Genomic DNA, 10,335 nt, shown 5'->3' on the forward strand with positions numbered 1-10,335 from the left:
ACCTTGTTGATAAGAACTTCCTTAGCTGAATTTTTAAATATTACTAGTTTCTTTGTTTTCATAGTGAACATTAACAATACAATTTATCTTTGTGAGATTATTTTTTATTCATCTTATTTAGAATTTTCCCTTTATAAGTTTGGAGACCAATGTCTTTTAACATCTGGAAAATATTAAGACTATTGTATTTAATATTTTTTTCTCTCAGTATTTCTACTTCTTTCTACCATAATTCCAATTAAAAATAGAAACTAAGATAATATATTACTTCATTCAACTGTCTCTGCTTTCTTTTCATATTTTTTGTTTATCTTTCTAGATTTCTTAAAATTTAGGTTTATCTTCCATTTTGCTCTTACATAAGAATCATTCCATATCTAGTAGACTTTGTATTAAATTATATTTTAAAATATTTTAAATTTGCAGAAAAAGTATAAGTATTATATTGAAATTTGCCATATGACCCACAATTTCCCAAGGCATCAACATTTTACATTAATGATACATTGTTATAATAATCCTGATATAGTAAGTAAATTCTACATTTAATTTCAATTTCATTAGTTTTTAATGTACAGTTTCTCTTCCAAGATTCCATTGTAAAACAATGTTACATTTAGTTGTCATGTAACTTGAGGATCCTATTGGGTGAGGTGCTTCTGGGTTTGTTTTTGACATGTATGGACCAAGCATTTTGTAGAACATCCTGCTGTTGGAGGTTTTTGGATGTTTTCCTCTCTGCTGGGGTAATTGGTTAATGAGAGGAAGACTGAAGAGGTAAAGACCATTGAATTCACATCTGATTAAGGGTATATGAGTCGAGGGATGGCAAACCTTTTAGAGAGGAGTGAGTGCCCAAACTGCAACCCAAAACCCACTCATTTATTGCAAAGTGCCAGCACTGCAATTAAACTTGAATACTGAGGTTTTAGTTTGGCAAACAAAAAATGATTGTATTAAGATATTTTGTCTTAAAAGAAAAATAACACAAGTGCCATAGGTTGGCCAGCACTGAGACTGACAACGTGATTTCTACCTTCTGCTACTGGTCTTGAGTGCTTAGTGCTTATCCATTTCCTGCACCATGATTTAGCTTCCCTTAAATTCCCACTTCACACTGCTGGAAGCATGAGACCACGCAGGGCGAGGAGTGGTGCCTCATCCTTGATGGTAACCCCTCGAGTTAAAGTATCTGCATAAACTGTTTGGAATTCTTCTGTGTGGAATGTATGTCTTTCTCTTACCTTACTTCTCCCTAAAATTATTACAGCTTTGGCTTTGGGAGCTCTGTAGGGGCTTCCCTGCTATGTTTCTGCGATACTTCCCACCCAGTGAGATTCTTCCCTTTTTTGATTTTATTTATCTAAAACTGTACTTTGGAGTTATTCACCTCACTGAGGAGGTGAATATTAGCGTAGTTAATGTCCTGTGCCAGTATTACCAGGCTTGCCCATTACTGGCAATGGAATTGGAGAAAACCACTCCTGGCCCGCAAATGACAGTCTGAGTTCCCAACACTTGTAAGAGTATCACATGCGCCATTTTGCCACCATTCTTCTTACATTAATCTACATCAGTGGATGTTACTATGACACCATTTTACAAGTTATGACTGTACAAATCAAAATACTACAGTTAGTATTAGCTAAGACTATCTTTTAAACACTACATTACGTATTACCTTGCAACCTGAAACCATACATTTCATATTTGTGAATGGTTATTTTAGATAACTGCAACTTCACAAAATTTAACAGCAAATGAAATTTTTAAAAAATGTATTTCTATACATGAGCTCCAAATCTATATTTTACAACCTAGAAGATTCATGTCCTTGTTCAGCACCAAAAACATCTATAAAACTTTCCAACCATTTGCCTTATTTATCCCATGAGGCAAGTATTTTTATTTTTTAATAAATGTTGAAAGTCTTAAAAAAAACAGCTTTATAAATGCTAATTCTAGACCTTTAAGTAGAACAGTGTTTTTCACTAAACAGACTGTATAAAAACTTGGGTTGTATTGTACTTTTGTAGTTTCACTGGAGACACACACACACACACACACACACACACACACACACACACACACACAAACACACGTATCAAAAAGAGAGTTCTTACACCATAAATTTAAGTTGTCTAAACATTAAATGTGTAAGACTGAAGAAGTAACCTAATAGCGCCCTGCCTTGTCTTCTCTGTTTACATTTTAAAAGGAAGCTAAAACATGTTTCCTGTGTCTTTTAAAAATGGTGCAAAGAAAGACTGTAAAAACAAGCTTCTGCATACATACCTCTAATACATCAAGGTTGTGAGCATGATAATCCACCATGAACTGATCTTGAACAATCAATTCCTATAGCTATACCCACAGGTCCTGAACTAATCATATTTTCTATGCAGAAGCCTGCTCAGTGCTAACACCTCTGTGTTCAGAGTCGTTACAGAAACTTGTCACTACCAGTCATGGCGTTAGGCAATATTCCACAGTCCAGAATCAGTGGGACTCTCCTCTTTTACCCTCTTCAGGATGCATAATCCGAGAAAAAGTGTATGTTTGTCGTATCGTTTTCAAAGAAGGTTGGTTCATATCACATTTCAAGACCCCTAAATTTTAAGATTTCCTAAGCTAGAAAAGTTTTTCAAAAATCACATGTACTTTTGTTCATCTTCTTTGTTCAAAGTATAAAATTCTTATGTCTTAAAAAAAAAAAAGAAATTTAAGTTGGAGACTAGGACCTCTGCTTTCTCCTGACAGAAGCACATGATTTGCAGCAAACTAGACTCCATATAAATGGCCAGAGGGGTAGAGAGTTTACACAATGCCAGTCCAGTATGTTTAGTACTGGCTGGACCACAAAAAGGGAGTGTGTTAGCACACTGAGCAAAGGGGCTTTTCCAAGAACACAGATAATTTCGAAAGTTCCTTGTCGGTCATGTAAAATGTAAGAAATGTGTAATCCTTTGAAATTGCCCAGACCTCCATTTCCTGCAGCCCTGTCCCTGCCCACTGTGAAGTCTTGCCCCTTACAGAGTAGCGCGTTAATGTCCCCATCACGAATGGCACCTGCTGCGGGTTGTGTTGCTGTTGAGGGAAGGCTTCTTAGCAGGGCCTGGGATGTGCTCTGCTGCAGTGTTTGCGGGCCTATGTTCTACTCCCACATCCAAATGTCGTCATTGGGAGAGGGGCATCGAGCATGAGTCCTTCAGCTTTTCATCCACTCCAACGAGGGTCCGTGTTCCTTCAGACAGCAAATCCACCCAAAACTGGAGGATGTGCCCTGTCACGTGACGAGCAACCTCTGGGTTTCGAGCTCTCACCGAAGAAAGCAGGCGCCACGGAAATTCTTGCGTGGAGCCTTGATTTAAGATCACGTAAACGTGCTGTTATTTTCTGAAGAGCAGACCCGGCTGTGGCATCTTGCGTGACTCTGAGATTAAACAGAGTGGCAGCCAAACCAGAAGCACAGGAGAGCTCTGCACTCTCCTCTCCTGCCTGTCTCAGGAAGGGAAACAAGAGAAGCAGGTTCCCAAGATCTGTGCTATTTCCACTGTGATTCCACACGAACAAAGAAGCCTTCGTTTTCTGCTTAAAGATTTCAGAACTGGCCTTCAAAATGCCCTTTGCAAGTCTCTGTCAAAGTAAGTAACTTCTAATACAACTCCCTCCAAAAGCTTCCAGTCCACGATACATAGTATTTTTATCTCTGATCTGGTCATTAAAGAAGTCATTCTGCATCATGTGATCGAGAGATTTCTGCATCATGCACAGTATAGTGAGTGAAAATGCATGAAGCCAAAATCGCTCAAGGTAAAAACCTTTATCATTTCCCTGCTTTTGCACCTGGGCGCAGATGTTTTCAGAGTTGACTGGATAGCAGCGGTCTAATGCAGTGAGGGAAGAACTGTACAGAAAGCTTTCCACCGACTGTAGGATAACCAGAGAGCACAGCAGGCTTGTGAACATCGTAGGCATGCTGCATCTGTGTACCACGAAGCCCTCCGTCAAAAATTAAAGGAGGTTTGGCCCAATTAGCAGAGCCCCGGTCCCAGCACCAGCTCTGGCTCCCGCTCCACCCGTAGTCTGGCATTTTCTGTGGCAGGTACAGCAACTCCCAGGCTCACCTTCCATCCCTAGAGCAGCTCAATCCAGCCAAAAGCTCTTGGAGATGGCAGCTGTGCCTCCATGGCACTCCTTAGTCTTGTCCTCCTGCAGGTGTTGGCCAGATTCCTCAGACAGCTGCAGTACATTACTCCTCGCTGACTTTGACGTGCAGATGATTGTCTCTGTCCCAACTGCTAGCCACCCAAGGCCAGTACGAGAAAGGCTGTTTCTTCCCCTCAGATGCTGAGCCACAGTCAGGCAGAGTCAATGGCCTCCCGATCTGTGCCGGAGCCCGCCAAGCCAATGGCGTCCTTTCCGGCAGTGACTCCACCACATTTTTCCATCACTGCTCCACGAACATATTGAGAAGGAAAATAAATCTCGAGGGTGCCCATTCCCACCTCTTTGGCCAACAAGCTTCTGCATGCCAAGGAAGTGACCCAGCCAGGGTGAACGGCCAGGCATTACCTGTACGTGAGCGACCGAGGGTAAGTAAGGGGCAAGAGCTTCCTGAGGTTCTGCTGCTCCCAGTTGTCTCAGGCTGACTGTATTTTGCATATTTCCTACCCCAGACCTAGAAGCCAGCATCGTATCAAGAAATCCTAATCCCTTTTATTAGAGAAAAGGACTAGAATCTGACGGAGCACTACTCATGTTTGAGTGGCTGCCATTTCTTTTAGACCTCCTAAGACGAAAAGCAATGCATATAAGCACTTAGATGAACATCTGTGACTATCTCTATGTGTAAATAGGCTGAGGTAAACATGAGTTCACACTGCTGTCTACAAGTCAAATCCACAACCCATTAAATCATCCCAACTTTGACATCTTTCTGATATGGAAATCCCCACCCCAGTATATACATAGAGCAAAATCAGAATTATGAAACTGTACCACAGGAGCTAAAAATTTTCAATTAAGGGGCAGCGATTTGTATAGTTAAGTATTACACAGCACTCATCCAAATATAATTAGGTCAGCAGTGTCCTTCCTCACCCTCAGCAGTGTGGTGGTTTCATATTTTTATAATGCAGTCAGATTCTTTGGTTTTAGTTTGCATTCTTTCTATGGTGAAGTGACTTAGTCAACTTGGAACGCCAACGAATCAAGTCAGCTGCTTCTGGGAGTGGAAAGACCCACCCATGGACTATGCTGTGGGTTTGCTTGGAGAAGCTGAGGCTGATTTTCCTGACGTGAACTTAGCTCTTCTCACCATCAGAGGAGCTGCTGTCCCCGCTGTCACTGGGAATGGCTGCTGTTCTCCTCAGGGGAGCCCTGGTCTTCCTTTTAAACATTGCTTCCGGGCCCCAGTGCAGATCCCTTGGTCTTCCGGCACAGATCCTTCACCCACCAGTGCAGGCTTTCTAGCTTCCTCCGCTGGTCTTGGGGCCTTTCCAGTACAGATCTTTGATGCTGGACTTGCAGGAGTCATGGCCATGAGCTCGAGACCTCCAACTGGACCTGCTCTGGACATTGCTGTAGGCCTCTAGCATGAGCTAGAGCTCTTGCACTCTTCTACATTTGAGTTTTAGGCTCAGTATTATAATCTTATAAATTTTTTGACTATATCAAATCTATTCCCTTGCAACCACTGACCATAACACCTTCTAAGAGTAGCTGAACTCCAAAATATCTTTTAAATTTCTTGCAAGTATTGTTTTACTCTGTACTATGACGTTCCATGCCTTTGGACCAATGGATATGTATCTACCATTACAGTAGGAAACAGAATTTTTATTGCAAAGAATCCTGAGCTTTGCTTATTTATCCACCTTCCTTCCCTCAAGGGCTTTAAAAAAACATGTGATCATTTGTCTTTAGTTTTGTTTTTTATTCCCCAAAGAATAAGAAAATGGAACCCTAAGTCATGCTATTTTGTACTGACTACTTCTGCTTAACCATTGAAGGTATGCTTGAGTTTCCCAATGACTTTCCAAGGCTCAATATTTTATTGCTGAATAATGTTCCTTTGTATAAATATATCACAGTACTTTGACTCACTCAACTATCGAAGGACGTCCTGGTTGGTACTTGTGAATAAGCCTGCTATAATCTTTTGCAGGAAGGTTTTCCTTATTCTGTGAATGGAAGTTTTCAATTAAACTCAATACTTAACCAAAGATGGAGAATTATTGAATGGTGACTTAAAAGAGTAATTTAGCAGGAGACTGATGAAGGGGTCCCTAAAGTGTCTGTACCATCTTGAATCGTCACCTACTGCTTGGCTTGTTTACTGGCATCTGACATTTTCATTATTTTTAGTTTTACCATTCTTACAGCCATAAAGGAACTTACAGATGTTAAGTTTTCCTTTTTCTTTTCTTTCTTTTTTTGATACTGTGCGTTAAATCTAGGGCCATTTCTCTGAGCTGTATTCTTAGCGCTCACATTCACACTTCATTTTTATTTTGAGATAAAGTCTTGCTAAGGTGCTAAGCTACCCCCAACAGGGCTTGACATTATTAGTAGAATCTCAGTTGTCTAGTTCCTTTGCTGACAGAAAATAATGCATTCCATTACTCTCTGACTTATGATTCCCTGAAACATTGATCTGTCTGTGTTCCTAAGTGACCAGCTCCTATGGGCCACTTCCTGGCTGATTTCACCTATTTCTCATAATGATTTCCAGAAATGATGATTTTTCAAGAATGCATACTTAAATGATGCAAATTTAATGTATGACAAAGTTAAAACTCATACTATGACACATCTATCTTTTAATATTCATGTGTTTCTCTCTCCATAGAGCCAACTGAAAAGTTTATTTTGTTTTCTAAATTCTTTTATTTTTGGTACTGGGACTCGAACTCTGGTCCTTGCACTTCCAAGGCAGGCAGCAGAACTACTGAGCTAAATTCCCAGCCCACCAACTCATAATTTTCAAAGTTACGAACATACTGAAAACAATTCATTTTGTTTCTAATTCATGAACTGCATATTTATGATCGTTTTAAACCTGTGTGTTCATTTAGAAATGAGAAATTTTGCTCATCGGACCCACCCATCCCCATGCTCCATTCCTAAAATGTTTTTGTCTAGCACATTTTAAGAGTGCTTGGACCATTTTTGTAAAGTTTGACTTCTGCTGAGCCTCACGGCAGGTCTCGGTTCAGCCCCCTTTACATTCTGTGCTCCTTCCAAAAAGGACAACACAGTCATCCCACCCCGAAGATGGTGAAACACAAGCCGCCTCACCAAGGAATGAAGTTACATTTCTGAGTAATGGAAAATAATATCATAGGCCAGGCATTCCTACAGCGCATACTGCAAAAGGAGTAAGACTAGGGATGGTGCCTACACCTGTAATCCCAGTATAGGTGAGAGGATAAAAGTTTGAGGTCAAGGCGGGCAATTTAGCAAGAACTTGACTCAAAATAAAATTAGAAGTGCTGGAGATTTATCTCTGTATCTAGTATGCTTGAGACCATGAGTTCAGTCCTCAGCACTGCAAAACAAAACATACAAAAATGCTTGCCTTTAATATGACTGATTAAAAGCAAACATATAGAACAGAATATTTCTAGATAAGAGAGCCTACATCAAATAATTATCTTAGGGGCCGGGGATTGAGCTCAGTGGTTCCACCAACTGCCTCGCAAGTGCAAGGTCCCAAGTTCAAACGAAAAAAAAAAAGCAAAGAATTATGTTATAGATTTTTGATTTTTCTTGTTTTGGTTTTTGTCCCAACAGTTCTTTTATATTTGGAAATAGCCTAATTCTCCTTTATCAAAAAGATCTGCTCATGCTGTTTCAGTAATATCTATCTCCACTCAGGCCTGGAAAACCTTTGTGCTCTGAGAGTAATTATTTCCTTTAGGGTCCAGAGTGTGCAGGATGAAGTATCACAGCTGAGGCTGGTGAGAGAGCTGGAAGCCAAATCTGGATACAAAAGTGACGTATAACTAGGAGTACAAGGCTAGAATTTTCTTTGGGGATTCATAATATGATAAAGGCTCACACAAAGTAGAATTTTACACATTTCAGTATCTGGCTTCAACACAGGCATATTCTTTATTATTTTATGTTGTCTTCATTACTGATGAATTACATCCTTCAAGATGATGATAATACTGCCTTATATTTCCACTACCTACTTGTTCTTTCATTTGTGTCTTCTTTTCCAGTTACCTGGTTTCTTTCTGCTGTTAGTTTGGAGATGATGTCCTTGCTGAGAGTGCTCACTTAACAGCGCAAGGAGACTTTTCTGTTAGATTTCCTATGTCTAATTTGCGGTGAGAGGAAATTGCTTTTCTCACCTCCTCATTTCTTGCTCTCCCTTCAGTGAAAGCTTTTTAGCCTTGGTTCTGTCTAAACCATTTTGGTTGTGGTTGCTTGCCTTTGTTTTCCCCCATGGTTATTTATAAAATGAATTGAAATGGGTCGCTTTTTCTTTAATGAAGTTTGATATTAAACTGGAGTCTCTTCTCCCAGCATCTCATTCTAAATAGGATGAAAATGGACCTCATTCATTTGTAATCTATGTAGATAACCAAAATAGTACTGTGAAGGAAAACTGTATTCATAACAAATAATGGACCCACCTTTTTTGTATATTACCTTTATCTATTACTCAGTTTGTGTTTCCATGCACAAGTAGCATTTGTGCAATATATGCATGTGCTGTTATGGAAGAAATAAGAACTGTCTCCTATTTCATATGTAGAAAGATATTTACTGTGCGTGGGGTGTGCTATGTTACTAAAAGGAAAACTGGTTAAATATTCATTGATTCCATATGAATTCAGCATTTGCACAAAAGCGGGGAGATAATCTACTTCTGGCTATTTTATATTCTTGTTTACATCTGTGTGAAAGTGTGTTTCTTGCCAACTTAGGCATTTTAGAAAGGAAATGTTTCTATGAAGATGCTGAAGCACATTAAAAATGTTAAGAACATTTTTAATGTTAATAGTTAGCTTTTTTATTTTCAAAGTTAATATTTTAAAAATAAATATCTAACAGGAAAGAGAAGCAATTATGCACTCTTCTAAATTGAATAATTTATTAGTAAAACTTTTCAATCCATTTTCCTTCAGAGTAGTAAATAGATGCAAAATGTGATTAAGAGCACGAATAAAATGCTGCCTTTACACACATAGCAGCTGCAGAGGTTAATTGTACGGAGCAGCGATGTGCACTAACAGTGTGCCTCGTGGCAGTAGAACCCTAAGGCAGTGAGTACACGAGTGAGAGTGACATAAGTCACTGCCTGCGGCACCTATAGAAACAAACTGAGTTACACGTAGGCCGGTCCCTTCTGCGGTAGGCGCAGGAAGATGGGACTGCGAAGATTTCTGTGTATAACAGAGATGGAAATCACAGACTATTAATTTGCTCTAGCAAAAATGCCAAATCTTGTACGATTGCTAGAGAAAGAGATCCCATTGGTTGTATACCTGTATAGAGAGGAAGAAGAAGAGGGAAGGTGGATATTCCCCTTTTGCGGAACTGGTTCCTGTGATCAGGGAGTGTAAAATCGGGAGTTGAACTGACGCATCCCTCAGACAGAAGAGCTAAGGTGGAGCTGGGGCTGCTGCCTGTTTCAGAACCCATTGTTCGGGGAAGTCAGTTTCTACTAGAGTCCCACGGGGTTGGATAAGGTCCGACCCACATAACAAAGGAGTTTGCTTTCCTCAAATTTCACTGATGCAGATCTCATCCAAAAGCACCCTCACGGAAAGACCTAGAACAATGCTGACTACACACGTGGGTGCCATGTCCCGAGCCACGGTGGTGGTCCAGGTTGACGCATTCAGTCACCATCACAATCGAGACGCTGTCCCCCTTTGATTCTGCAAGGATGAAGCAGGTAAATCAAGTGGACCCGTACGTAGGTCACTGCCATTCCATGCTTCAAGCCTCTCGCGGTCCTCATCTCTGTAAGTCATCCTAAAATTCATTGTAAGACTTACTCTCCTGGTTAAGAAGTTAGGGAACAGTCTAAAGGTCATGGCTGCTTTTGTCCCACAAAGTGCCTTACTCTATAGGTTTGAAAACTAAAATGAGGACTCTTCTGGTGACTGTGTATGTCAGTCCTATAGATTCACTGAAGAGCTCTCCATGCATGACTCTCAGAGAAATCACTGCCAGAAGGGTCTTCAGTTAGATCAGATACCAAGACATTACCCAATAGGCTGGAACAGGTGTTACATGTCCTGCCGTCTGCATAAGCCCTGGTCCTCACTGGAGGTGATGGAGAGTGTCTCAGATGCTGTGAATGTTGGATCC

At 40.3% G+C, this 10,335-nt stretch overlaps 1 pseudogene; it reads right to left on the reverse strand.

The window, feature by feature from the left end:
• The window catches only part of LOC104866815, a 34,370-nt pseudogene extending 24,710 nt beyond the window's left edge, over positions 1-9,660 (reverse strand).
• Between the last annotated feature and the right edge of the window lie 675 nt (positions 9,661-10,335).

The sequence above is a fragment of the Fukomys damarensis genome, unplaced genomic scaffold (genome assembly GCF_012274545.1).
Source record: "Fukomys damarensis isolate Sample0158 unplaced genomic scaffold, DMR_v1.0_HiC HiC_scaffold_31, whole genome shotgun sequence".
NCBI classification, from domain to species: domain Eukaryota; kingdom Metazoa; phylum Chordata; class Mammalia; order Rodentia; family Bathyergidae; genus Fukomys; species Fukomys damarensis.